The sequence below is a fragment of the Schistocerca serialis genome, chromosome 12 (assembly GCF_023864345.2).
Source record: "Schistocerca serialis cubense isolate TAMUIC-IGC-003099 chromosome 12, iqSchSeri2.2, whole genome shotgun sequence".
In the NCBI taxonomy this organism is placed as follows: Eukaryota; Metazoa; Arthropoda; class Insecta; order Orthoptera; family Acrididae; genus Schistocerca; species Schistocerca serialis.
In genome coordinates, this window is record NC_064649.1 from 116,668,466 (window position 1) to 116,695,091 (window position 26,626).

General features: G+C 47.6%; 1 protein-coding gene and 1 pseudogene across 1 annotated transcript in view; one reads left to right on the forward strand and one right to left on the reverse strand.

The window, feature by feature from the left end:
* LOC126427981 (uncharacterized) overlaps positions 1 to 26,626 on the forward strand; it is a 724,905-nt gene that overhangs the window by 146,205 nt on the left and 552,074 nt on the right. The gene's annotated exons all lie outside the window — the stretch shown is intronic.
* On the reverse strand, positions 26,402 to 26,519 carry LOC126428603 (5S ribosomal RNA; annotated as a pseudogene).

Here is a 26,626-nt window from a genome sequence, read left to right on the forward strand (position 1 = left end):
CTGCACAACCCCCAACCTGGAGGACGAGGTAATTTTTACTCAAGGTTTTCTTCGTTTAGCCTTTGATAAGCCAATATCATACTACAAGGCAGCAGTTACTAGTTTTGGTCGACCCTGGGTATTTTATTTCCCCGGTACCCACCATATCTGGTGAGCATTCCCCTATCCGCCACCTGGTGAGGCGCCCGATGGGAGACCAGCCAACTCCACACGGGAGATAAATATTAAGCAGCCACAAAATCCATTGCTGTGAGAGGAGATTAGGTTAACGTCGAACATTAGGAGACGAAGGCAGTCCCCTGTTTGACGTACAGTGTGCAGCGTACTCGAGAGTTAAGAACTGCGCACGCCGTACAGTCGGTCGGTCCAGGATGTTGCAGGTCCACTCGCGACGTGGATGGCGGCTCATTACAGGAGCTGTCACGGCGAGTGCGGTAATCGGTTTCGGCCACACACAAGGATGGGGCCCCTCCACGCCCACACCAACGTGGTGACCAAACCAAAAGTTCTACTATCACCTCCGTAAACATGTTAGTTTTCGAATCAGGCGTCACAGGATGCGGGCTGTGATGTTGTCCATGCGTCTGGGTAAGATTACTCATTAACATGGTCCATCAGGAGATAGAAGTGGTCGAAAACGATTGAATGGTAGCGGTTGTAAGGGCTGAGGAAAAAAAGTGCCAAGGCAAGAGCCAAGGGAAAAAGACCTCTGCGACAGTAGGACGGGTAGTAAGGGCAGTAGCGGCTCGCTATCTGCGACAGTGCATGCAAGGTGTGGTTGTGTTAGTTCGAGGTATCGTGCATCGTTACCTTTGTCGTTGTTGGAGTTCGTTGCGGTGCTTGCTGCAGTTGCTGCGTCCCTGCGACAGTTCAAGGTCGTTGTACATTAGTGGGCGATCGGTCATAGATCGGCTCACAGACGGTGTAAGGGGTGTGTGTGGTTGGTTTGCGTGCTGTGTACACTACGGTTTCCCTGCGGTTGCCTGTTTTTCGGCTGGTCGAACATCTGGGGTTGCCGGTAATAGCTGTGTTGCAGGGGCTCGCCAGTGCTGTCGTGTTAGCGTTCTATAGACCATAGATGTTCAGTTCCTAGCCAGTAATGTCTTGGGTCTGTTATGCTTCCATCTATGGTTGTGGTCGTAGTTACCCAGAGAAAGGATAAACGGGTTGCGCGAGTGTCTCGTGTTATTGTACAGTGGTGTGGAGAGTTTTTGGAATACCTGCAAGATAGTATGTAGCCGGTATTCCCAGTGAAGGTCCGCGATGCGTGTGTAGCGCGGAGCGTTGCTTATGATTTTGAGTACTTTGTTCTGTATGAGCTGCAGACGGCGCAGGCGAGTTGGCGCAGCGTATCCCCAGACATGGGCTGCGTACGTCATCAGGGGTCGAATAAGTGTCATGTACGTGGACCTAGACACCCTCCTGTTCAGTGTGCTACGCCTGTTAAGCATAGGGTAGAGCTGTTTGAGCCTCGCGCTAGCTTTGTTGGTCACGTGTTGAATGTGGTCCCCCCAGAGTAGTTTCCTGTCCAGCCAGACACCGAGGTATTTGACCTCGCGGAAACGTATTGGGCGTGTGTGTAGTGTTATTGGGTTACAGTGCTGATGTTTGCGCAGTTGCTTCGGTCTTCTAGTGAACAGAACGGCCTCGCACTTGTCGACGTTTACTCTAACACGCCATTTCACCGGCCAAGGCTCCGCCGTTCTGAGTGCGGTCTGTAGTCGTGAGTTAATGTTGGTCGGTTTCGGCCAGAAAGCCTCTCGTTTTAAAACAGAGCGGCCTTGAGAGGCGGCCCCGTTCTGGTACGGCACGGTGGCGCCTACGGACCGGTTCCTGGGGACACGGCTGGAGCGGAGCGCGTGCTTTGCGGGTCAGGGCCCGGGAGATGCTGTTTAGGAGAGGGAGAGAGAGAGAGAGAGAGAGAGAGAGAGAGAGAGACAGAGAGAGACAGAGAGAGCGAGCGGGCTGAATCACCAGCCGGCCCGCATCTCCGGCGCTCGTGGCCTACAAGGCCGCAGCCTCCAGCTCTCTCTCCAGACCCACCTAACGGCACTTTGCGCTTCCCTGTGGCTGCTAGAGTGCAGCGCGAGTAGCAACGGCGGAGGCAATGTCTGTTCGGGGTTCGAATATCGAAGCGCCACTTTGCTTTGCCTGTCTCACTTCGGAATGCAGTTCGGATTTCAAGAAGCAGCGGAATGGCGTGTTTGTGTGTTGATTGTAAAGTAGCTTAGTGCCCGCTGCTTTGCTCATGTACACTGTATGGCCTGCAGAGATTTTCTGTTTTTGTTTTTATTTAATCGAAAAATGGCTCTAAGCACTATGGGACTTAACATCTGAGGTCATCAGTCCCCTAGACTTAGAACTACTTAAGGGGATACGGAATCACCTATCCCCGCAATGTTAATATGTATATGCCTACTATAGGGAACATTTTCTCACAAACTACTGGAGACAGAGAGGTAAAAATTTTACTGTATGTGCATTCATATGTTACAACAATACTGAAACAACAGTTTATTGTCAAAGTATTTTCTTACAGAGATATTGTACATTTATTTTTAAGTAAATTTTTTCCATCGCTTTTTACTAGACTATCACCCCTAAGTCTTTTGTAAATCAAGTAATTAAAAAATCGTTGTTTCAGTATGTAATAGGGACCTATGTCACTACGTCATAAAAATTTCAGACTTCTAGGTTGACCAGTACCTGAGATAATGTTCCTAGATGAAGTAAAAAGTAAACTTACGGGAAACGGAGAAAGAAGATTAAAACATTCCTGATCCGTTGCTAATACCCCCTTCACAGTCTTCATAATCATCTTCAAGTCTTCTTTTGGCACCCCTCTGCACCTGTCTTGCTTTTTTCACTAATGTCTTGATTATATTATCAGCATGCCTTAGTCTGTGCTGATCTAAAAAGAACATAGCACGTACCGTACGGGAACCAACACACATACCCAACTTTTGAAGGACCTGGCATTTAGTTATATTTCCAAGATTGAAGGTTGCCACAGCATCATACACACCAAAATGTAGTGTATTAATTCCGACAAACACTGTTTTTGGGAGACGATGCCATATCACACTATTCAAGCACTCGTTGGGGTTCTGCGTTTTTCCGTGAAGACATTTCATCAGAAGACTTCTGTCAGCCAGATCTCTGAAAATGGGCTTTATTTCTGCCATGATGGCTGATGGTAGATTGTGGTGGTGAATGTATTTCTCTCCTGTTGTTAGTCCCCTATTGTATTTACACCAGCTGTTTTCACCTTTTGGGCACAAACCATGTTGTGGATGCTCATCCGTGGATGCGGTGTGGAAATATAAAGCCCATATAGCTCTCCTCATTTCTTCAAGATTGCCTGTATTTTGCCTGATTGCAAGGCCATAGCAGTTCTGAATGTGGTCTATTATGGAATCAGTCAATCTTCCTCTGCCATCCAAGGTTTTCCCATCATCTAGTTTTTTCCCTTTCATAACTGATTTTAACCTTCTCAGCCTGGCACCCATTCTCTTCTGCACATGTCCTATACATTCAAGTTTGCTTATATTTACACTGTTCCCATATGGTTTGCTTTCCAAAACTTCTTTGAATGCTTTAGAGTCACCATCTCCCAGATATTTGACATAGCGAACATTATACCACTGTGAAGAGCGATGAAAAATTTTCTTCACCCCAGCAACCTCCATGCCACCACTACTACCATAATAATTAGCAATACAGTCATCACTGTGTTCATTTTTCATCCTGCCTGTGCACCTACAGTATTTAGACATTATTGCAACATCAATAACCTTGCCAGTATCAACACTAGTTGCTGTTACAACACCATTGTTGGAGGTGTGGCCCCTTTTCTGCCACGTGCCATCAAACGCCACTGTGAGGTCACGACTGCCGTCATTTTCTTCCACTGCTTCTTCCACAGCAACCTGCATTGACTTCTGTGCTACATCTTCAACTGCAGATCCTAGTACATAATTGTAAGCTTCAAACTTTGAAGGTGCACTTGGAAGATTTAGAACACCACATAGCATATCACCAGCTGCTTTGCCCTTACCAATTGCTCGCAATCCATAAACTAACCTAATATTTACACTATAAAGTTCAGTTTTCTTGTATCCATTATTTACAGTTACTGAAACCGAACTTGGAAACTTACAGCTGTATTTACAAACACTGCATATTAAATTAAACTGGGCAGCCAGGCCAACATGGGATTCTACTTTCACTGAAACGTTTCCATGACATTTTTTGCAGCACAAACTGTTTTCAAGAGCTTCACACAATATATTCGTATCAATGAGTTCAAAAACTTCATTCCCTCTATCAAGTAAATTATATTTCTCTTCCAAATCTCTTAGTTTTTTATGAGAAGCACTGTTTTCATTTGGTGTAAGTTCGTTCGGCAAATCAGTAATAAGTGGATTCACATTTTCCAACAGTGATGATGATGAACTGCTTTGCTTTGCTAATGAATCATTATTTCTTTTCTTTTGCCAGTTCACACGCTTTTTAAATACTTTTGCTTTAGCTCTAGGCATTTTCACTGCGAAAAATGAAGCACTAAATACGAAATAACTCAACAACAACTACTTTCTTATATCACACTGTTTACAAAACAGTCCCGCCACAAAGTCAAAGAGTAACTTGAGGAAACCAGAGAGAAACATTTTCGGGCAACTAGTGTATAAATAGTCGCTGGAAACCGGGATATTTGAATTCATGTCACTTTAAAGGTACTGCCAAAAAGTTCATGGTCAGCCACGAGAGACGTGTATAACTAAAGCGCAATACCCGATCTCACAAATATATAAAAATAAAATAGTTATAATTGTAGTAGAGCTATGTATGATACGTCATTTTAAAGAGGAAACATGGCAGAATATAATACGCCAATAAAAAAAAATTCGATTTTTTAACCCAAAATCCGATTCCGTATCCCCTTAAACCTATGCTACGGTCGCAGGTTCGAATCCTGCCTCGGGCATGGCTGTGTTTGATGTCCTTAGGTTAGTTAGGTTTAAGTAGTTCTAGGGGACTGATGACCACAGCAGTTGAGTCCCATAGTGCTCAGAGCTATTTGAACCATTTGAACTTAAACCTAACTACCCTAAGGACATCACACACACCCATGCCCGAGCCAGGATTCGAACCTGCAACCGTACCAACCGCGTGGTTCCCGACTGAAGCGTCTAGAACCGCTCGGCCACCACGGCCAGCTTTTATTTAATCCAATTTTTATGTTGTTCACAACTTGCAACACCGTCTATCCTTTTCACGCTATTTCAGGCTTTACAAGCATGGTGTTTTCCGAATATACTTCTGACCAAAAAGCGATTCTCGTAGCTGGAGTCCGAAGTTCTTTTGCGTTCTTGTGGAGGTATTTGCATAGCAACTTTCATGCCACAACAAACATTTCTTTATATCTAACCGAGAACATAGAAAGCAGGATCCTTTCTTGTATGATTATACGATAGCGGAACAAACACTGGTAGCAGTTACTTCTGTAAAATATCTGGGAGTATGCGTACGGAACGATTTGAAGTGGAATGATCATATAAAATTAATTGTTGGTAAGGCGGGTGCCAGGTCGAGACTCATTGGGAGAGTCCTTAGAAAATGTACTCCATCAACAAAGTAGGTGGCTTACAAAACACTCGTTCGACCTATACTTGAGTATTGCTCATCAGTGTGGGATCCGTACCAGGTCGGGTTGAGATAGAGAACATCCAAAGAAGAGTGGCGCGTTTCGTCACAGGGTTATTTGGTAAGCGCGATAGCGTTACGGAGATGTTTAGCAAACTCGAGTGGCAGACTCTGCAAGAGAGGCGCTCTGCATCGCGGTGTAGCTTGCTGTCCAGGTTTCGAGAGGGTGCGTTTCTGGATGAGGTATCGAATATATTGCTTCCCCCTACTTATACCTCCCGAGGAGATCACGAATGTAAAATTAGAGAGATTCGAGCGCGCACGGAGGCTTTCCGGCAGTCGTTCTTCCCGCGAACCACTCGCGACTGGAACAGGAAAGGGAGGTAATGACAGTGGCACGTGAAGTGCCCTCCGCCACACACCGTTGGGTGGCTTGCGGAGTATAGATGTAGATGTAGATTAAGTCAAATTTTACTATTCATAAATTTAGCTTTACAAATTTTTTTAACGTAACGAAATATTTTCTGAAAAATTTTCGTCTCCTAAGGGGTCTTGAATTTTCGGAAACACCGAAACACACGTTTTTTTAATTTGTAACCGGCAAGCCAAATGCTAATTGTCATAGATGTTCTTTATTATTTATTTTCAAGAAAACGTTCACTTCTGTTGTGAACAAGCTGGTTGAATTCTCAGAAACAGTGGAATAATTATTTTTTCATCTCTAACCGAGAACCAAAAAACCAATTTTCAAAGATTTGGCTTTAAAAATAATTTCGCAGTGAAATATTTTCATGAAATGTTTCGCCCTTTATGCGTTGAATTTCCAAAACCAAATCATAGGCGTATTTGTTTTTTTTTTCTAACAGAGAACCAAATAAAAATTTTCGTAGATTTAGCTTCGAAAATGCTTGCACAATGAAATATTCCCATAAAAATTTTCATACCCCGTTTCAGCCCCAGAGGGATTGAATATCCAAAAATATTGAAACACACTTTTTTTAAATTTCTAACAGATAAGCCAAATGTAAATTTTCATAAAAAATCTCATCCCCCATTTCACCCCCTTGGGGGTTCAATTTCCAACAACACTTTTTTTTTAAAAAAAAAAGAGGTGGAGCCCCTCCACGCCCACACCGGCATGATGGCCAACACAAAAGGTCTACTGCCATCTCTGCATAAGGGTTAGTATTCACTAAAGTGAGGTGTCGCAGGATGTGGGTACTGCGATGTCTGCGTACGTCTGGTTAGGATTAACCATTAATACGCGCTCATCTGGAGATAGATTGGTCGAAATCTGACGAAGGGTAGCGGTTTGAAGGGCAGAGGAAAAAAAGTGCCAAAGCAAGAGCCAAGGGAAAAGTTAGGTCGGGCGGCAAGAGCAGTAGCGGTTGTCTTGCTGCCTGCGATAGGTTGTGTAAGGATAGGCTTTGTTAGTAGTGGGCATCATGCATGTCGATACCTTGACGTTGTGCGTTTGTGCTGCTCGGCGGCTGGCGCTGGGTGCTGGTACAGAGTCCTCGTTCAGCGTCCTGCAACCTGCAACAGTTAGGTTTGTTATCGGTCTTGTGTCCGATAGGTCATATACCGGAGGCACAGTGTGAGGGAGTGTTGGCAGATTGTTCGTGCGTCTGTGGGCGAGCTCGTCGGTGTCCCTGCTGTGGCCTGTTTGGTCGGCTCTAATAGCAGCTGGTAGTTGCCAGTCAGTATTGCTGATATGCAGGGGCTTACCGGCGTTTGTCGCTGTTTGCGTATGTTAGTTTACCATAGGTGGTTATGCCCTAGCTAGCAGTGTCTTTGGCCGCTTGTGTTTCCACCTGTGGTTGTGTTTCCAACAACACGGAAACGCGTATTCTTTTATATTTTGAACTGAGAAGTCATATACCAATGTTCATAGGTGTGGCTCTAAATATACTTTATGTGAAATATTTTCAAAAAGAAATTTCATCCACTGTTGCACCCTCATAGGGCTACATTTTCAAAAATACTTAAACACAGTAGGCCTATTTCTTTATTTCTGATCGAGAAAGCAAATACCAATTTTCGTAGGTCTAGCTTCTAAATTGCCTTAATAGCGACATTTTTCGAATAGTACCCTTCATTCTCTGTTTCACCCCCTTAGTGTTGAAATTTCGAAAAATTCCTTCTTAAACGACGGCTAAAATATAACATCAACACCTTCTGCTGATTAAAAGTTTGTGTCATTAACGATGATGAGTCAGTCACGACATTGCCTTGTATATATAGATATCTCTGTTTTTAGTGTTTGTGTGTGTTACAGTTTCCTAAAGTGGCGTGCAAGGGATAACTCAAGTCGTTTCTATGAAGTTCAAGGGCGCTTCACCTGAATCTTGTACGAGAAAGTGAGGCGAAGTTTGAGATCTTTCGTAAAATTTGTTGGAATTCCCTTGTACACTGATCAGCCAGAACATTACAATCACCTGCCTAACAGCCAGTACGTCTAACTTTGGGACGGATAGCAGCAGCGACGCGTCGTAGCATGGAAGTAACGAGGTCTTGGAAGGTTCCTGGAGCGAGTTGGCACCACACGTGCACACACACACAAGTCACCTAATTCCCGTAAATTTCGGGCAAGGGGGGGGGGAGGGGCGATGTGCTCTAACGCCAACATCGATCGCGTTCAGATATGGCGAATTAGAGGGCGAGCGCATCAATTGGAACTAGCCACTGTGGTGCTCGGACCACTTTATCATACTTTTGGCTTCGTCATCTGGTGCATTACATTCTTGGAAAATGCCACTGTCGTCGGGAAACGTGATCGTCATGAAGGGGTGTACGTGGTCTGTGTTGTAGCAGCTCCACTGGACCCGTGACCCCCACGTGAATGTTCCCCGGAGCATAATGGAGCCGCCGCCAGCTTGTTCAAAAATGGGTCAAATGGCTCTGAGCACTATGGGACTTAACATCTATGGTCATCAGTCCCCTAGAACTTAGAACTACTTAAACCTAACTAACCTAAGGACATCACACAACACCCAGTCATCACGAGGCAGAGAAAATCCCTGACCCCGCCGGGAATCGAACCCGGGACACCCCGCCAGCTTGTCTCCGTCTCACAGTACAGGTGTCAAGGAGCTGTATTCCTAGAAGATGAAGGATACGCGCCCTCGCATCGGGATTGATAAGACCGTGAGACGTTCTGCCACTGCGCCATCGTCCAGTGCCGATGGCCACGTGCCAATTTCAGTCGTAGTTGCCGATATCGTGCTGTTAATATTGACACATGCATGGGTCGCCGGCTGTGGAGGCCCATCGTTAGGAGTGTTAGGTGCACTGTGTGTTCAGACACACTTGTACTCTGTCCAGCATTAAAGTCTGACATTAGTTCTGCCACAGTTCGCTGCCTGTCCTGCTTGTCTTCGTGGTTGCCCAACCAATGTGAGTGCTGGCTGTTGAGCAAAAACGTAAGACGACGAGTAGAATACTACGTGGTCATGCCGGGCACTGCAGAAGGCGCAGTCCTGACCTGAACCCCATAGAACACCTGTGGGATGTTTTGGAACGCCGTCTTCGTGCCAGGCCTGACCGACCGACATCGATTCCTCAGTGCAGCACTCCGTGAGCAATGGGCTGCCATTCCACAGGAAACGTTCCAGCACCTAATTGAATGTATGCCTGCAAAAGTGGAAGCTGTCATCTAGGCTGAGGGTGGGCCAACACTGTATTGAATTCCAGCATTACCGATGGAGGACGCAACGATCTTGTAAGCAATTTTCAGCCAGGTGTCCGGATACTTTTGATCACATAGTGTATGTTAACCGTTTGGCGCCTGCCCTCTTAGAGCGCACTTGTCACTGGTCCATGCATTTCATCAGTAAGCGTTAACTAAAAATTGCACATCAGTAAGCACTAACTAAAATTTGTAACTAGCATTTCCTGATGAACTGGGTGATATTGGAATTATTATTAACAAGTTCTTTCTCAGTGCAAGTGACGTCATCAGCATGGTTGGAGGTGTATATAAATATCTAATAAGTAAATATAGGTGAGAGAGGATTCGCTTTCTGGTGCCCAGCGTGGTAAGTGAATCCCCACTGGCCGGCCGTTATGGCCGGGCGGTTCTAGGCGCTAAAGTCTGGAACGGCGCGACCTCTACAATCGCAGGTTCGGGTCCTGCCTCGAGCATGGACGTGTGTGATGTCCTTAGGTTAGTTAGGTTTAAGTAGTTCTAAGTTCTACGGGACTCATGACCTCAGCAGTTAAGTCCCATAGTGCTCAGAGCCATTTTTTGAATCCCCACTCTCTCTCTCTCTCTCTCTCTCTCTCTCTCTCTCTGCTGCCCCAGTACGATACTGCTCTTGCTCGCCCGGCCGTTCTCACGCTGTACGACCATCTCATGTGTCGATCGATGAGTCTGCTACTGCCTACTCGCTAGCCTCCCGCACCAAAACCTTCCTATACCGTGCATTGAAACATGGCAACAAAATGGAAATAAATGTGGGCAGTGACGTGTCATAAATGCGACAAGGTTAACGAATGTCTGAATAGTGGAGGAGAAGACTGAGCAAAATGGACGGACCCTGTTGATAAACGCCCTACCCGGCTCGCTGTAAGGATACGAAGATGATCATGCTGACTGTTGTTGGCGGTCCCCATTCTGAGTAGCTGGGCAGGCTGTTGAGGCGCCCGCCACTAGAGGCTCGTGGCCCCCCCTGCCTTTCACCGCCGCGTGACATTCAGCCACTGCCGGCTGCTCCCACGGCGGCCATCCGTGAAAGGCCGCCGGTCGGCGACCCCCGCTCTTCCGTCCCCAACCTGGCCCAGCCAGATCGTTTCTCGCTTAGTCTCCTCATCAGCACACTGCGCAACAAAACAGACACTCCCAGGAGAAACCTCGCTAGTACCGTTTAACACCGGCTCTGGCTTTAATAAAGCACTCAGACTGACGAAAAAGAGTGTCAGGAACTTGATGCAGGTGTGCTGTATCCAGCTGAAGCATCTAAAAACTCTCAGGGCTTTTTAAATAAAACAGACGTTATTAACATTCAACATCTTTATTCTTCTACATCTACATCTACATACATACTCCGCAATCCACCATACGGTGCGTGGCGGAGGGTACGTCGTACCACAACTAGCATCTTCTCTCCTTGTTCCAGGCCGGCCGAAGTGGCCGAGCGTTTCTAGGCGCTTCAGTCTGGAGCCGCGCGACCGCTACGGTCGCAGGTTCGAATCCTGCCTCGGGCATGGATGTGTGTGATGTCCTTAGGTTAGTTAGGTTTAAGTAATTCTAAGTTCTAGGGGACTCATGACCTCAGATGTTAAGTCCCATAGTGCTTAGAGCCATTTGAACCATTTTTTTTTTCTCCCTGTTCCACTCCCAAACAGAATGAGGGAAAAATGACTGCCTATATGCCTCTGTACGAGCCGTAATCTCTCTTATCTTATCTTTGGGGTCTTTCCGCGAAATGTAAGTTGGCGGCAGTAAAATTGTACTGCAGTCAGCCTCAAATGCTGGTTCTCTAAATTTCCTCAGTAGCGATTCGCGAAAAGAACGCCTCCTTTCCTCTAGAGACTCCCACCCGAGTTCTTGAAGCATTTCCGTAACACTCGCGTGATGATCAAACCTACCAGTAACAAATCTAGCAGCCCGCCTCTGAATTGCTTCTATGTCCTCCCTCAATCCGACCTGATAGGGATCCCAAACGTTCGAGCAGTACTCAAGAATAGGTCGTATTAGTGTTTTATAAGCGGTCTCCTTTACAGATGAACCACATCTTCCCAAAATTCTACCAATGAACCGAAGACGACTATCCGCCTTCCCCACAACTGCCATTACATGCTTGTCCCACTTCATATCGCTCGGCAATGTTACGCCCAAATATTTAATTGACGTGACTGTGTCAAGCGCTACACTACTAATGGAGTATTCAAACATTACGGGATTCTTTTTCCTATTCATCTGCATTAATTTACATTTATCTGTATTTAGAGTTAGCTGCCATTCTTTCACCAATCACAAATCCTGTCCAAGTCATCTAGTATCCTCCTACAGTCACTCAACGACGACACCTTCCCGTACACCACACCATCATCAGCAAACAGCCGCACACTGCTATCGACCCTATCCAAAAGATCATTTATGTAGATAGAAAACTACAGCGGACCTACCACACTTCCCTGGGGCACTCCAGATGATACCCTCACCTCCGATGAACACTCACCATCGAGGACAACGTACTGGGTTCTTTTACTTAAGAAGTCTTCGAGCCACTCACATATTTGGGAACCAATCCCATATGCTCGTACCTAGTTAGGAGTCTGTACTGGGGCACTGAGTCAAACGCTTTCCGGAAGTCAAGGAATATGGCATCCGTCTGATACCCTTCATCCATGGTTCGCAAGATATCATGCGAAAAATGGGCGAGTTGCGTTTCGCAGGAGCGACGCTTTCTAAAGCCGTGCTGATGCATGGACAGCAACGTCTCTGTGTCAAGGAAATTCCTTATATTCGAACTGAGAGTATGTTCGAGAATCCTGCAACAAACCGATGTTAAGGATATTGGTCTGTAATTTTGAGGATCCGTCCTTCTACCCTTCTTATATACAGGCGTCACCTGCGCTTTTTTCCAGTCGCTCGGGACTCTACGTTGGGCAAGAGATTCGCGATAAATGCAAGCTAAGTAAGGAGCCAATGCAGTAGAGTACTCTCTGTAAAACCGAATTGGAATCCCATCAGGACCTGGTGATTTATTTATTTTCAACCCATTCAGCTGCTTCACAACCCAAGGGATGTCTATCACTATGCCCTCCATACGGGAATCTGTACGAGACTCAAACGGCGGTATGTTTGTACGATCCTCCTGCGTGAAAGATTTCTCAAATGTCAAATTTAAAATTTCAGCTTTCGTTTTGCTGTCTTCCGTTGCCAGGCCAGACTAATCAGTGAGTGACTGGATGGAAGCCTTCGATCCGCTTACCGATTTTACGTAAGACCAGAATTTCCTTGGGTTTTCAGCAAGATCTTCTGCTAAGGTATGACGGTGGTAGTGGTTGAATGCTTCGCGCATCGCTCTTTTTACAGCAGCACGAATCTCTACTAACTTTTGCCTGTCCTCATTCTCCCGATCTGTCTTGTACCGCGAGTGCAACTTCATGTCTAAATAGTCCCATCAACCAGAACATTATGACCACCTCCGTAATAGCCGGTATGTCGACTGTTTGGACTCACAATGGCCATCTGGCGGCAGTGTAGAAAGTGATGCTGCCCAGCCTGGTCTGCCCTCTGTGTGAAATGTTGGAACTGAGGGTAGCCTCGCCACCATTGTACGGGCCGAGTTTCCACCGGCAGGTAAACATTCTTTTGTCCCGCTGCTGCCCCAGCCGCAGTGCCTGGAGCTATCCAGACTGGTTGGAGACTCCGCCGATGCCGGATGTCATATGTCGGACGTCTCAGAGGGCTCCCGCTCGTAGGCACCTCATTGATGATTGTTTGGCATAGTACTCGCAGTTGGCGAGATATTGTGAAGTGTACTGAGACGCAATAAAGTGTTTTTAATATCCAACCTTGTTACGTCTACTTATGTGTGCGATGGTAGATACCATGTGGAGATCATAGTCTCAAATGGCTCTGAGCACTATGCGACTTAACTTCTGAGGTCATCAGTCGCCTAGAACTTAGAACTACTTAAACCTAACTAACCTAAGGACATCCATGCCCGAGGCAGGATTCGAACCTGCGACCGCAGCGGTCGCTCGGTTCCAGACTGCAGCGCCTAGAACCGCACGGCCACTCCATCATAGTCTCTCGGATCTATGCAGCAACAACAAATGTACGTGGGAACCAGAGGCGCGTACACCCACCTTTGGCACGGATATCAGCGGCGACGCGTCGTGGGATGGAAGCAATGAGGCCTTGGTAGGTCGCTGGAGAGAGTTGGCACCAAATCTGCACACACACACACACACACACACACACACACACACACACACAGTCCACCTAGTTCCCGTGAAATTCAGGGAGGGGGTCATGAGCTCTGACGCCACATTCAATCACATCCGAGATGTGTTCCATCAAGTTCAGATCTGAGGAGTTGAAGGATCAGGACATCAACTGGAACTCACCACTGTGTTCCTCGAAGGACTCCACCACACTCCTGGCCTTGTGACATGGCGCATTATCTTGTTGAAAAATGCCACTGCCGTCGCGAAACATGATCATCATGAAGGGATGTACGTGGTTTGGTGTCAATGTTCGATACTCCTTGGCTTTCAAGGTACCTTGCAAGAGCTTTACTGGACCTGTGGATGCACACTTGGATGTTCCCCACAGCATAATGCAGCCACCGCCAACTTGTTTCCGTGCGGCAGTACAGCTGTTCCCCATAGATGATCGAGATTCATCAGACCATGCAGTTCTCCGCCGCTGCGCCAACGTCCAATGCCGTTCGTCACGCGCCCAGTTCAGTCGTAGTTGCCGATATCGTGGTGTCAACATTGGCACATGGACGAGCCGTCTGCTGCGGAGGCTCCCGTTAGGAGTGTTCGATGCACTGTGTATTCAGATGCAGTTGTACTCGATCCAGCATTAAAGTCTGATGTTGGTCCCGACACAGTTCGCCGTCTGTCCTGTTCTACCATTCTGCCCACCGAGCGAGGTGGCGCAGTGGTTAGCACACTGCACTCGCGTTCGGGAGGACGATGCTTCAATCCCGCGTCCGGCCATCCTGATTTAGGTTTTCCGTGATTTCCCTAAATCGCTCCAGGCAAATGCCGGGATGGTTCCTTTGAAAGGGCACAGCCGACTTCCTTCCCTGCCCTACCCTAATCCGATGAGGCCGATGACCTCGCCTGTCTGGTCTCCTCCCCCAAACAACCCAACCAACCAGCCTGCCCAGCCCACGACGCCCGACATCTGTAATGGGGTTAGGCCGCCCAAACACACGACGTCAGGACGTGGTTTCACTTTGCTTTAGGCACGTGTTGAAGAGACTCATCACAACACTCGTTGAACACTCGACAAGTCATGCACTTTCCGAAATGTTCGTGCGGAGCCTCTGGTCTACCAAAATTTGCCCTCGATTAAACTCAAATAGATCTACTAATATCAAATACCGGCCTTAATTTGAGGAAGAAATTTCTGAGGATGTGCGTCTTGAGTACAGCATTGTATGGTAGTGAAACATGGACTGTGGGAAAACCGGAACAGAAGAGAATCGAAGCATTTGAGATGTGGTGCTATAGACGAATGTTGAAAATTAGGTGGACTGATAAGGTAAGGAATGAGGTGGTTCTACGCAGAATCGGAGAGGAAAGGAATATGTGGAAAACACTGATAAGGAGAAGGGACAGGATGATAGGACGTCTGCTAAGACATGAGGGAATGACTTCCATGCTACTAGAGGGAGCTGTAGAGGGCAAAAACTGTAGAGGAAGACAGAGATTGGAATACGCCAAGCAAATCATTGAGGACGTAGGTTGCAAGTGCTACTCTGAGATGAAGAGGTTAGCAAAGGAAAGGAATTCGTGGCGGGCCGCATCAAACCAGTCGGTAGACTGATAACCAAAAAAAAAAAAAAAAAGACCCGACACCTTCCCCATTGTACACAGGGACAGCACGCTCACTGATACTCATGCACCTTACGTGCGTCTGACTAGCAGCTATTCCTCGCCAGGTGGTCTTGATATCGCCTGGAAGGGTTTATATGGATAAGTAGGTCGGTGGTCATAATGTCCTGCCTATTTCTCTACACAGTCACCCTGGCGACAAACACATTTCTCCCAACGAGAGACCAGTTTCTCAATACCGTCACTGTACAGTATCTGATTTTGTTGACGGAGTCACAATCTCACCTCTAGCTGCACCGCTCCATCACCATCGAAGTGAAGTCCGTGAAGGTGTTCTTTAAGTTTCGGAAATACACTCCTGGAAATGGAAAAAAGAACACATTGACACCGGTGTGTCAGACCCACCATACTTGCTCCGGACACTGCGAGAGGGCTGTACAAGCAATGAGCACACGCACGGCACAGTGGACACACCGGGAACCGCGGTGTTGGCCGTCGAATGGCGCTAGCTGCGCAGCATTTGTGCACCGCCGCCGTCAGTGTCAGCCAGTTTGCCGTGGCATACGGAGCTCCATCGCAGTCTTTAACACTGGTAGCATGCCGCGACAGCGTGGACGTGAACCGTATGTGCAGTAGACGGACTTTGAGCGAGGGCGTATAGTGGGCATGCGGGAGGCCGGGTGGACGTACCGCCGAATTGCTCAACACGTGGGGCGTGAGGTCTCCACAGTACATCGATGTTGTCGCCAGTGGTCGGCGGAAGGTGCACGTGCCCGTCGACCTGGGACCGGACCGCAGCGACGCACGGATGCACGCCAAGACCGTAGGATCCTACGCAGTGCCGTAGGGGACCCCACCGCCACTTCCCAGCAAATTAGGGACACTGTTGCTCCTGGGGTATCGGCGAGGACCATTCGCAACCGTCTCCATGAAGCTGGGCTACGGTCCCGCACACCGTTAGGCCGTCTTCGGCTCACGCCCCAACATCGTGCAGCCCGCCTCCAATGGTGTCGCGACAGGCGTGAATGGAGGGACGAATGGAGACGTGTCGTCTTCAGCGATGAGAGTCGCTTCTGCCATGGTGCCAATGATGGTCGTATGCGTGTTTGGCGCCGTGCAGGTGAGCGCCACAATCAGGACTGCATACGACCGAGGCACACAGGGCCAACACCCGGCATCATGGTGTGGGGAGCGATCTCCTACACTGGCCGTACACCACTGGTGATCGTCGAGGGGACACTGAATAGTGCACGGTACATCCAAACCGTCACCGAACCCATCGTTCTACCATTCCTAGACCGGCAAGGGAACTTGCTGTTCCAACAGGACAATGCACGTCCGTATGTATCCCGTGCCACCCAACGTGCTCTAGAAGGTGTAAGTCAACTACCCTGGCCAGCAAGATCTCCGGATCTGTCCCCCATTGAGCATGTTTGGGACTGGATGAAGCGTCGTCTCACGCGGTCTGCACGTCCAGCACGAACGCTGGTCCAACTGAGGCGCCAGGTGGAAATGGCATGGCAAGCCGTTCCACAGGACTACATCCAGCATCTCTACGATCGTCTCCATGGGAGAATAGCAGCCTGCATTGCTGCGAAAGGTGGATATACACTGTACTAGTGCCGACATTGTGCATGCTCTGTTGCCTGTGTCTATGTGCCTGTGGTTCTGTCAGTGTGATCATGTGATATATCTGACCCAAGGAATGTGTCAATAAAGTTTCCCCTTCCTGGGACAATGAATTCACGGTGTTCTTATTTCAATTTCCAGGAGTGTAGATGAAAATCGAGTGGCGCCAAGTCGGGACTGTATCGGTGGATGATCGATGACAGTCAAGTCAAGGCGTTGGATTGTTGAAGTTGTCGCAGCGCTGTGCGTGGTGTGGCGTTGTCCTGCTGAAGGAGAGGATGCTGCATGTGTAGACTAACTTTCCGATTTCGAAACTCGATTGCAGCATGCTGTTTCTCACGTCCGACATAGTTACATTACACACCGCCCTCTTACACGCTACAATGCAGAGCTCTATAGCGGCAGAAGGTTGCAACATGCGTCAGCGAAGCCCACCAAGTAATATGCGTGATATGTAATTCCCCAACTTATATTGAAAACAGAAAAAAAATCGGGAAGTATTACTTTTCAGCACGCCCTGGCAAGTATATGGTTAAGAAGACCTAACACACATTCTATTCGATTACTATACAGGGTGTTACAAGAAGGTACGGCCAAACGTTCAGGAAACATTCCTCACACACAAATAAAGAAAAGATGTTATGTGGACATGTGTCCGGAAACGCTTAATTTCCATGTTAGAGCTCATTTTATTACTTCTCTTCAAATCACATTAATCATGGAATGGAAACACACAGCAACAGAACGTACCAGCGTGACTTCAAACACTTTGTTTCAGGAAATGTTCAAAATGTCCTCCGTTAGCGAGGATACATTCATCCACCCTCCGTCGCATGGAATCCCTGATGCGCTGATGCAGCCCTGGAGAATGGCGTATTGTATCACAGCCGTCCACAATACGAGCACGAAGAGTCTCTAGATTTGGTACCGGAGTTGCGTAGACAACAGCTTTCCAATGCCCCAATAAATGAAAGTCAAGAGGGTTGAGGTCAGGAAAGCGTGGAGGCCACGGAATTGGTCCGCCTCTACCAGTCCATCGGTCACCGAATCTGTTGTTGAGAAGCGTACGAACAGTTCCACTGAAATGTGCAGGAGCTCCATCGTGCATGAACCACATGTTGTGTCGTACTTGTAAAGGCACATGTTCTAGTAGCACAGGTAGAGTATCCCGTATGAAATCATGATAACGTGCTACATTGAGCGTAGGTGGAAGAACATGGGGCCCAATCAAGACATCACCAACAATGCCTGCCCAAACGTTCACAGAAAATCTGTGTTGATGACGTGATTGCACAATTGCGTGCGGATTCTCGTCAGCCCACACATGTTGATTGTGAAAATTTAGAATTTGATCATGTTGGAATGAAGCCTCATCCATAAAGAGAACATTTGCTCTGAAATGAGGATTGACACATTGTTGGATGAACCATTCGCAGAAGTGTACCTGTGGAGGCCAATCAGCTGCTGATAGTGCCTGCACACGCTGTACACGGCACGGAAACAACTGGTTCTCCCGTAGCACTCTCCATACAGTGACGTGGTCAACGTTACCTTGTACAGCAGCAACTTCTCTGACGCTGACATTAGGGTTATCGTCCACTGCACGAAGAATTGCCTCGTCCACTGCAGGTGTCCTCGTCGTTCTAGGTCTTCCCCAGTCGCGAGTCATAGGCTGGAATGTTCAAAATGGTTCAAATGGCTCTGAGCACTATGGGACTCAACATCTTAGGTCATAAGTCCCCTAGAACTTAGAACTACTTAAACGTAACTAACCTAAGGACATCACACACATCCATGCCCGAGGCAGGATTCGAACCTGCGACCGTAGCAGTCCTGCGGACTGAAATGTTCCGTGATCAATTGCTTCGAACGTCTTCCTGTCGGGACACCTTCGTTCTGGAAATTGTCTCGATACAAACGTACCGCGCCACGGCTATTGCCCCGTGCTAATCCATACATCAAATGCGCATCTGCCAACTCCGCAAATGTAAACATTGCACTGACTGCAAAACCACGCTCGTGATTAACACTAACCTGTTGATGCTACGTACTGATGTGCTTGATGCTAGTACTGTAGAGCAATGAGTCGCATGTCAACATAAGCACCGAAGGCAACATTACCTTCCTTCAATTGAGCCAACTGGCGGTGAATCGAGAAAGTACCGTACATACTGACGAAACTAAAATGAGCTCTAAAATGGAAAGTAAGCGTTTCCGGACACATGTCCACATAACATCTTTTCTTTATTTGTGTGTGAGGAATGTTTCCTGAAAGTTTGGCCGTACCTTTTTGTAACACCCTGTGTATAGTTTTCTATTTAAAATGAAGCACTTTAAATGTATTTGAAGATCAAGTCTTCAAAACAAACACCTCTCAGAATGCTCAGTAGGAATATTAAAACACTGGTAATATGAAACACATACAGGTTTAAGTTAAAAACACTGGAAATTTGTGGTAAGGTCTTATGGGACCAAACTGGTGAGGCCATCGCTCCATAAGCTTACACACTACTTAATCTACCTTAACCTAAGGAGAACACACACACACACACACACAGACACACACACACACACACACACACACACACAACACACACACACACACACACACACAAACACACACACACACACACAGATGCCCAAGTGGGAGGATCCGAACCTCCGACGGGGGAAGCCGCTTGGACCGTGACAAGGCGCCCCAGACCGCTCGGCTACCCCGCGCGCCAGGTGTAAGTAAAATTACACCCAAATTCAATTAGAGAAATTGCCTTCCGATGTTAATTCCACGTTTTCTGATAAATATTGCACCGTGTTCTTCTTGAAACGCGAAATTTTAAAGTGAAGAATGGGAACTGGACATGTCAACCGAACTGCTGAATTTTGTTTTCTTTTGTTCTAACATTTTCCTACCTGCTGCAGACGGTCCACAGCTCCAAGCGTCTGCATGTCATAGTCATAAACAGTGCGAGATGGCAGCGTTCAGATACACGTACAAACCTAGAAAATATTCTAACATCACTTCCAATCCGGATACTGGTGTGCTGGCCACATGCCTCACCGTACCGCACAGGATGAAACCATTGGCAGATAACGACACGGCGATCGGTAGAGTTAGATTGGTGGGCTTAGGGTGAGAACGTGGAACTTTACGTACTGATGTACTTATGATTCACTACATCATTATATTATGCAGCTACATTCCACACGTCACTTTACGGTGGAGCGTCACTGTTGGTTGGTTGGTTGGTTGGTTGGTTTGGGGAAGGAGACCAGACAGCGTGGTCATCGGTCTCATCGGATTAGGGAAGGATGGGGTAGGAAGTCGGCCGTGCCCTTTCAGAGGAACCATCCCGGCATTTGCCTGGAGTGATTTAGGGAAATCACGGAAAACCTAAATCAGGGTGGCCGGACGCTGGATTGAACCGTCGTCCTTCCGAATGCGAGTCCAGTGTCTAACCACTGCGCCACCTCGCTCGGTAGCGTCACTGTGTCATCATACGAACCATTCAACGAAACATCATCAATATGGGCTTTCGGAGCCAAAGACCCACTCGTGTACGCTTGATGACTTCACGACACACAGCTTTACGCCTCGCCTCTGCCCCTGAACACTGAAGTGGGACTGTTGATGACTGGAAACATGTTGCCTGGTCGGACGAGTCTCGTTTCAAATTGTATCGAGCGGATGGATGTGTACGGGCATGCAGACAACCTCATGAATCTATGGACCCTGCATACCAGCAAGGGACTGATCAAGCTGGTGGAGGCTCTGTGATGGTGTGGGGTGTGTGCATATGGAGTGACAAGGGACTCCTGATAAGTCTAGATACGACTCTGACAGGTGAGATGTAAGTGAGCATCCTGTGTGATCACCTGCATCCATTCACGTCCATTGTGCATTCCGACGGACTTGACAATTCCAACAGAACAATGCGACACCCCACACGTCCAAAGTTGCTATAGAGTGGCTCCAGGAACACTTTCTGAGTTTAAATGCTTCCGATGGCCACCAAACTCCCCAGACATGAGCATTATTGAGCATATCTGGGTTGCCTTGTAACCCTTCGTACTCCTACGGATTTATGGACAGCCCAGCAGGATTCACGGTGTCAGTTCGCTCCACCACTACTTCAGACGTTAGATGAATCCATGCCACGTCGTGTTGAGGCACTTCTGCGTGCTCCCGGGGACTCTACGTGATCTACATCTACATCTACATTTATACTCCGCAAGCCACCCAACGGTGCGTGGCGGAGAGCACTTTACGTGCCACTGTCATTACCTCCCTTTCCTGTTCCAGTCGCGTATCGTTTGCGGGAAGAAAGACTGTCTGAAAGCCTCCGTGCGCCCTCGAATCTCTCTAATTTTACATTCGTGACCTCCTCGGGAGGTATAAGTAGGGGGAAGCAGTATATTCGATACCTCATCCAGAAACGCAACCTCTCGAAACCTGGACAGCAAGCTACACCGCGATGCACAGCGCCTCTCTTGCAGAGTCTGCCACTTGAGTTTGTTAAACATCTCCGTAACGCTATCACGCTTACCAAATAACCCTGTGACGAAACGCGCCGCTCTTCTTTGGATCTTCTCTATCTCCTCCGTCAACCCGATCTGGTACGGATCCCACACTGATGAGCAATATTCAAGTATAGGTCAAACGCGTGTTTTGTAAGCTACCTCCTTTGTTGATGGACTACATTTTCTAAGGACTCTCCCAATGAATCTCAACCTGGCACCCGCTTTGCCAAGAATTAATTTTATATGATCATTCCACTTCAAATCGTTCCGTACGCATAATCCCAGATATTTTACAGAAGTAACTGCTACCAGTGTTTGTTCCGCTATCATATAATCATAGAATAGAGGATCCTTCTTTCTATGTATTCGCAATACATTACATTTGTCTATGTTAAGGGTCAGTTGCCACTCCCTGCACCAAGTGCCTATCCGCTGCAGATCTTCCTGCATTTCGCTGCAATTTTCTAATGCTGCAACTTCTCTGTATACTACAGCATCATCCGCGAAAAGCAGCATGGAACTTCTGACACTATCTACTAGGTCATTTATATATATTGTGAAAAGCAATGGTCCCATAACACTCCCCTGTGGCACGCCAAAGGTTACTATAACGTCTGTAGACGTCTCTCCATTGATAACAAAATGCTGTGTTCTGTTTGCTAAAAACTCTTCAATCCAGCCACACAGCTGGTCTGATATTCCGTAGGCTCTTACTTTGTTTATCAGGCGACAGTACGGAACTGTATCGAACGCCTTCCGGAACTCAAGGAAAATGGCATCTACCTGGAGCCTGTATCTAATATTTTCTGGGTGTCATGAACAAGTAAAGCGAGTTGCGTCTCACACGATCGCTGTTTCCGGAATCCATGTTGATTCCCGCAGAGTAGATTCTGAGTTTCCAGAAATGATATGATATGCGAGCAAAAAACGTGTTCTAAAATTCTACAACAGATCGATGTCAGAGGTACAGGCCTATAGTTTCTTGAAAACTGGAACTACCTGTGCTCTTTTCCAATCATTTGGAACCTTCCGTTCCTTTAGAGACTTGCGGCACGCGGCTGTTAGAAGGGGGGCAAGTTCTTTCGCGTACTCTATGCAGAATCGTATTGGTATCCTGTAAGGTCCAGTGGACTTCCCTCTCTTGAGTGCATTCATGTGCATTGTGCACTCCGACGGACTTGGACAATTCCAGCAGGACAATGCGACACCCAACCCGTCCACAACGGCTAAAGAGTGGCTCCAGGAACACTCTTCTGAGTTTAAACACTTCCGCTGGCCGCCAAACTCCCAGAGATGAACATATGGAGCATATCTTGGTTGCCTATTAATTAATGGACATCCCTGCAGGATTTACGATGCCGTTTCCCTCCAGCACTACTTCAGACGTTAGTGGAATCCATAGAACGTCGTGTTGCGGCACTTCTGCGTGCTCCGGCGAGCTCTACACGATATTAGGCAGGTGTAACAGTTTCTTTGGCTGTTCAGTGTATTATGTCAAGAAAAGGAGGAATTAGACAGGCGCGCTGCTTACAAGGGAACCTCCCCATCGCACCCCCCTGAGATTTAGTTGTAAGTTGGCACAGTGGATACGCCTTGAAAAACTGAACACAGATCAATCGAGAAAACAGGAAGACGTTGTGTGGAACTATGAAAAAAAATAAGCAAAATATACAAACTGAGTAGTCCATGCGCAAGATAGGCAACATAAAGGATAGTGTAAACTCAGGAGCGCCGTGGTCTCGTGGTTAGTGTGAGCAACTATGGATCGAGAAGTACTTGGTTCAAGTCTTCCCTCGAGTGAAAAGTTTAATTTCTTATTTTTCAGACAGTTATTTTGCGAAACTGCACAGGTACACAGAGCAGTATTGTTTATGTGATCGTGTGTCAATTATCAAACTTCAGGCACTCACACATAATCAACTTCGCTCTCCAAAATTCCAGGACATGTTCAGATTTGCCTGGACATATGCAGGATTTGACGGTCTACACACGGAAAAATTTGAAAACGTTAAAAAGATATGTTTTGACAGAGCACAGGGGAAAACTGTGTGAGTGTGAAACTGTTGCATTCATTTGTTGCAGTTTATGTGACAAACTCTTATGTTTTCATCACTTTTTTGGGAGTGATTATCCCATCCACAACAAAACCTAAATCGGGCAAGGTAGAAGAATCTTTTTACCCACTCGCCAAGTATACAAGTTAGGTGGGTCGACAACATATTCCTGTCATGTGACGCACATGCCGTCACCAGTGTCGTATAGAATATATCAGACGTGTTTTCCTGTGAAGGAATCTGTTGACTCGGTTCCCATTGGCGAGGCACGTCCTTTCGTCTACTAATCGCACGGTTTTGCGGTGCGGTCGCAAAACACAGACACTAGACTTATCACAGTGAACAGAGACGTCAATAAACGAACGGACAGATCATAACTTTGCGAAAATAAAGAAAGTAAAATTTTCACTCGACGGAAGACTTGAACCAAGGACCTCTCGTCTAGCAGCTGCTCACGCTAACCATGGGACCACGACGCTCCTGAGTTAATACTACGCTTGATGTGTCCTATCTTCCGCATGGACTACTGAGTTTGTATATTTTGCTTATTTTTTTGATAGTCCCACACAACTTCTTCCTTTTTTCTCGATTGATCGGTGTTCCGTTTTTCAAGGCCTATCCACTGTACCAAATTATAACAAAATCTGAGGGAGGTGCGATGGGGAGGTTCCCTTGTTAGTTGCCAGGTGTGCGCCGGCCGTAAGCTAACCGACTGGTCCGCCCATTTTTCTGAGTCCGCCAGCGCAAGTTGGAGCAGGCTGTGGGGAGGATAATGGGGAATTGCGGCCGGCTGAGTGTGCGGTTCCGGCGCTGGCGCTGCTAATTGCACCACCGTGGGAAAGGAGACGGGGTGGGGGAGGAGGTAAGGGCGTAGTTATTAAGACGGCCGCGGACCCATTGTCTGGGCCGGCAGGCTTTCCGCGCCACGCCTCTCACTGCCGGCGCGTCCCCCGCGGATCCGTTCTGGGGCCAGTATAGTGGCGGGGAGGGAAGCGGTGATTAGTTCCGCTTCACAAACCGGCGGTCATTTAGGGGAGGCGGCCGGAGAAAGTAAGGCCTCTCCTGCGAGGCTCGCCGACTTCTAGTCTACTGGCTCTATCAAGTCTGGCAGCGAGAAACACCTGCGACGAGTGCTTCTCGAAAACTGCAAATTTGAATATCTGCAAACACGTCGAGCAGAAATACACTACTGGCCATTAAAACAGCTACACCAAGAAGAAAGGCAGATGATAAACGGGAATTCATTGAACAAATATGTTACACTAGAACTGGCATGTGATTACAAATGGTTCAAATGGCTCTGAGCACTATGCGACTTAACTTCTGAGGTCATCAGTCGCCTACAACTTAGAACTAATTAAACCAAACTAACCTAAGGGCATCACACACATTCATGCCCGAGGCAGGATTCGAACCTGCGACCGCATGTGATTACATTTTCACGCAATTTGGGTGCATAGCTCCTGAGAAATCAGTACCCAGAACAACCACCTCTGACCGTGATAACGGCCTTGATACGCCTGGGCATTGAATCAAGCAGAGCTTGAATGATGTGTACAGGTACAGCTGCCCATGCAGCTTCAACACGATACCACAGTTCATCAAGAGTAGTGACTGGCGTATTGCGACGAGCCAGTTGCTCGGCGACCATTGACTAGACGTTTTCATTTGGTGAGATATCTGGAGAATGTGCTGGCCAGGGCAGCAGTCGAACATTTTCTGTATCCAGAAAGGCCCGTACAGGACCTGCAATATGCGGTCGTCCATTATCCTGCTGAAATGTAGGGTTTCGCAGTGATCGAATGAAGGGTAGAGCCGCGGGTCGTAACACATCTGAAATGTAACGTCCACTGTTCAAAGTTCCGTCAATGCGAACAAGAGGTGACCGAGACGAGTAACCAATGGCACCCCATACCATCGGGGTGGTACGCCAGTATGGCGATGACGAATACACGCTTCGAATGTGCGTTCACCGCGATGTCGCCAAAAACGGATGCGACCATCATGATGCTGTAAACAGAACCTGAATTCGTCCGAAAAAGTGACGTTTTGCCATTCGTGCACCCAGGTTCGTCGTCGATCACATCATCGCAGGCGCTCCTGTCTGTGATGCAGCGTCAAGGGTAACCGCAGCCATGGTCTCCGAGCTGATAGTCTATGCTGCTGCAAACCTCGTCGAACTGTTCGTGCAGAAGGTTATTGTCTTGCAACTGCCCCATCTGTTGACTAAGGTATCGAGACGTGGCTGCACGATCCGTTACAGCTATGCGGATAAGATGCCTGTCATCTCGACTGCTAGTGATGCGAGGCCGTTGGGATCCAGCACGTCGTTCCGTATTACCCTCCTGAACCCACCGATTCCATATTCTGCTAACAGTCATTGGATCTCGACCAACGCGAGCAGCAACGTCGCGATACGATAAACCGCAATCGCGATAGGCTACAATCCGACCTTTATCAAAGTCGGAAACCTGATGGTACGCATTTCTCCTCCTTACACGAGGCATCACAACAACGTTTCATCAGGAAACGCCGGTGAACTGCTGTTTGTGCATGAGAAATCGGTTGGAAACTATCCTCATGTCAGCACGTTGTAGGTGTCGCCACCGTCGCTAATCTTGTGTGAATGCTCTGAAAAGCTAATCATTTGCATCCTACAACATCTTCTTCCAGTCGGTTAAATTTCGGGTTTGTAGCACGTCATCTTCGTGGTGTAGCAATTTTAATGGGCAGTAGTGTACTTCACCACATAATTGTTGAATCTTTTATCGCGGCTTCGTGACACAGTACCTTGTGACTCAAGAACTAGAAGTAAACTAAACTAAACTAAACTACGTCCGAACAGGCCATGAAGGCTCAACGGTACCGACCGGCAGCCGTGTCATCCTCAGACCACAGGCGTCACTGGATGCGGATATGGAGGGGCATGTGGTCAGCACACCGCTCTCCCGGCCGTATGTCAGTTTACGAGAGCGGAGCCGCTACTTCTCAGTCAAGTAGCTCCTCAGTTTACCTGAGTGCACCCCGCTTGCCAACAGCGCTCGGCAGACAGAATGGTCACCCATCCAAGTGCTAGCCCAGCCCGACAGCGCTTAACTTCGGTGATTTGACGGGAACCGGTGTTACCACTGCGGCAAAGCCGTTAGCATTGCCTTTTGACTAGTGCCTCAGGATAATCGGTCGACGTTTATTGACTTGTCTGTAGTTTTGCGAGCACGAGTGGATGGCAGCGTCCAAGTTTCCCTGTGGCGTAC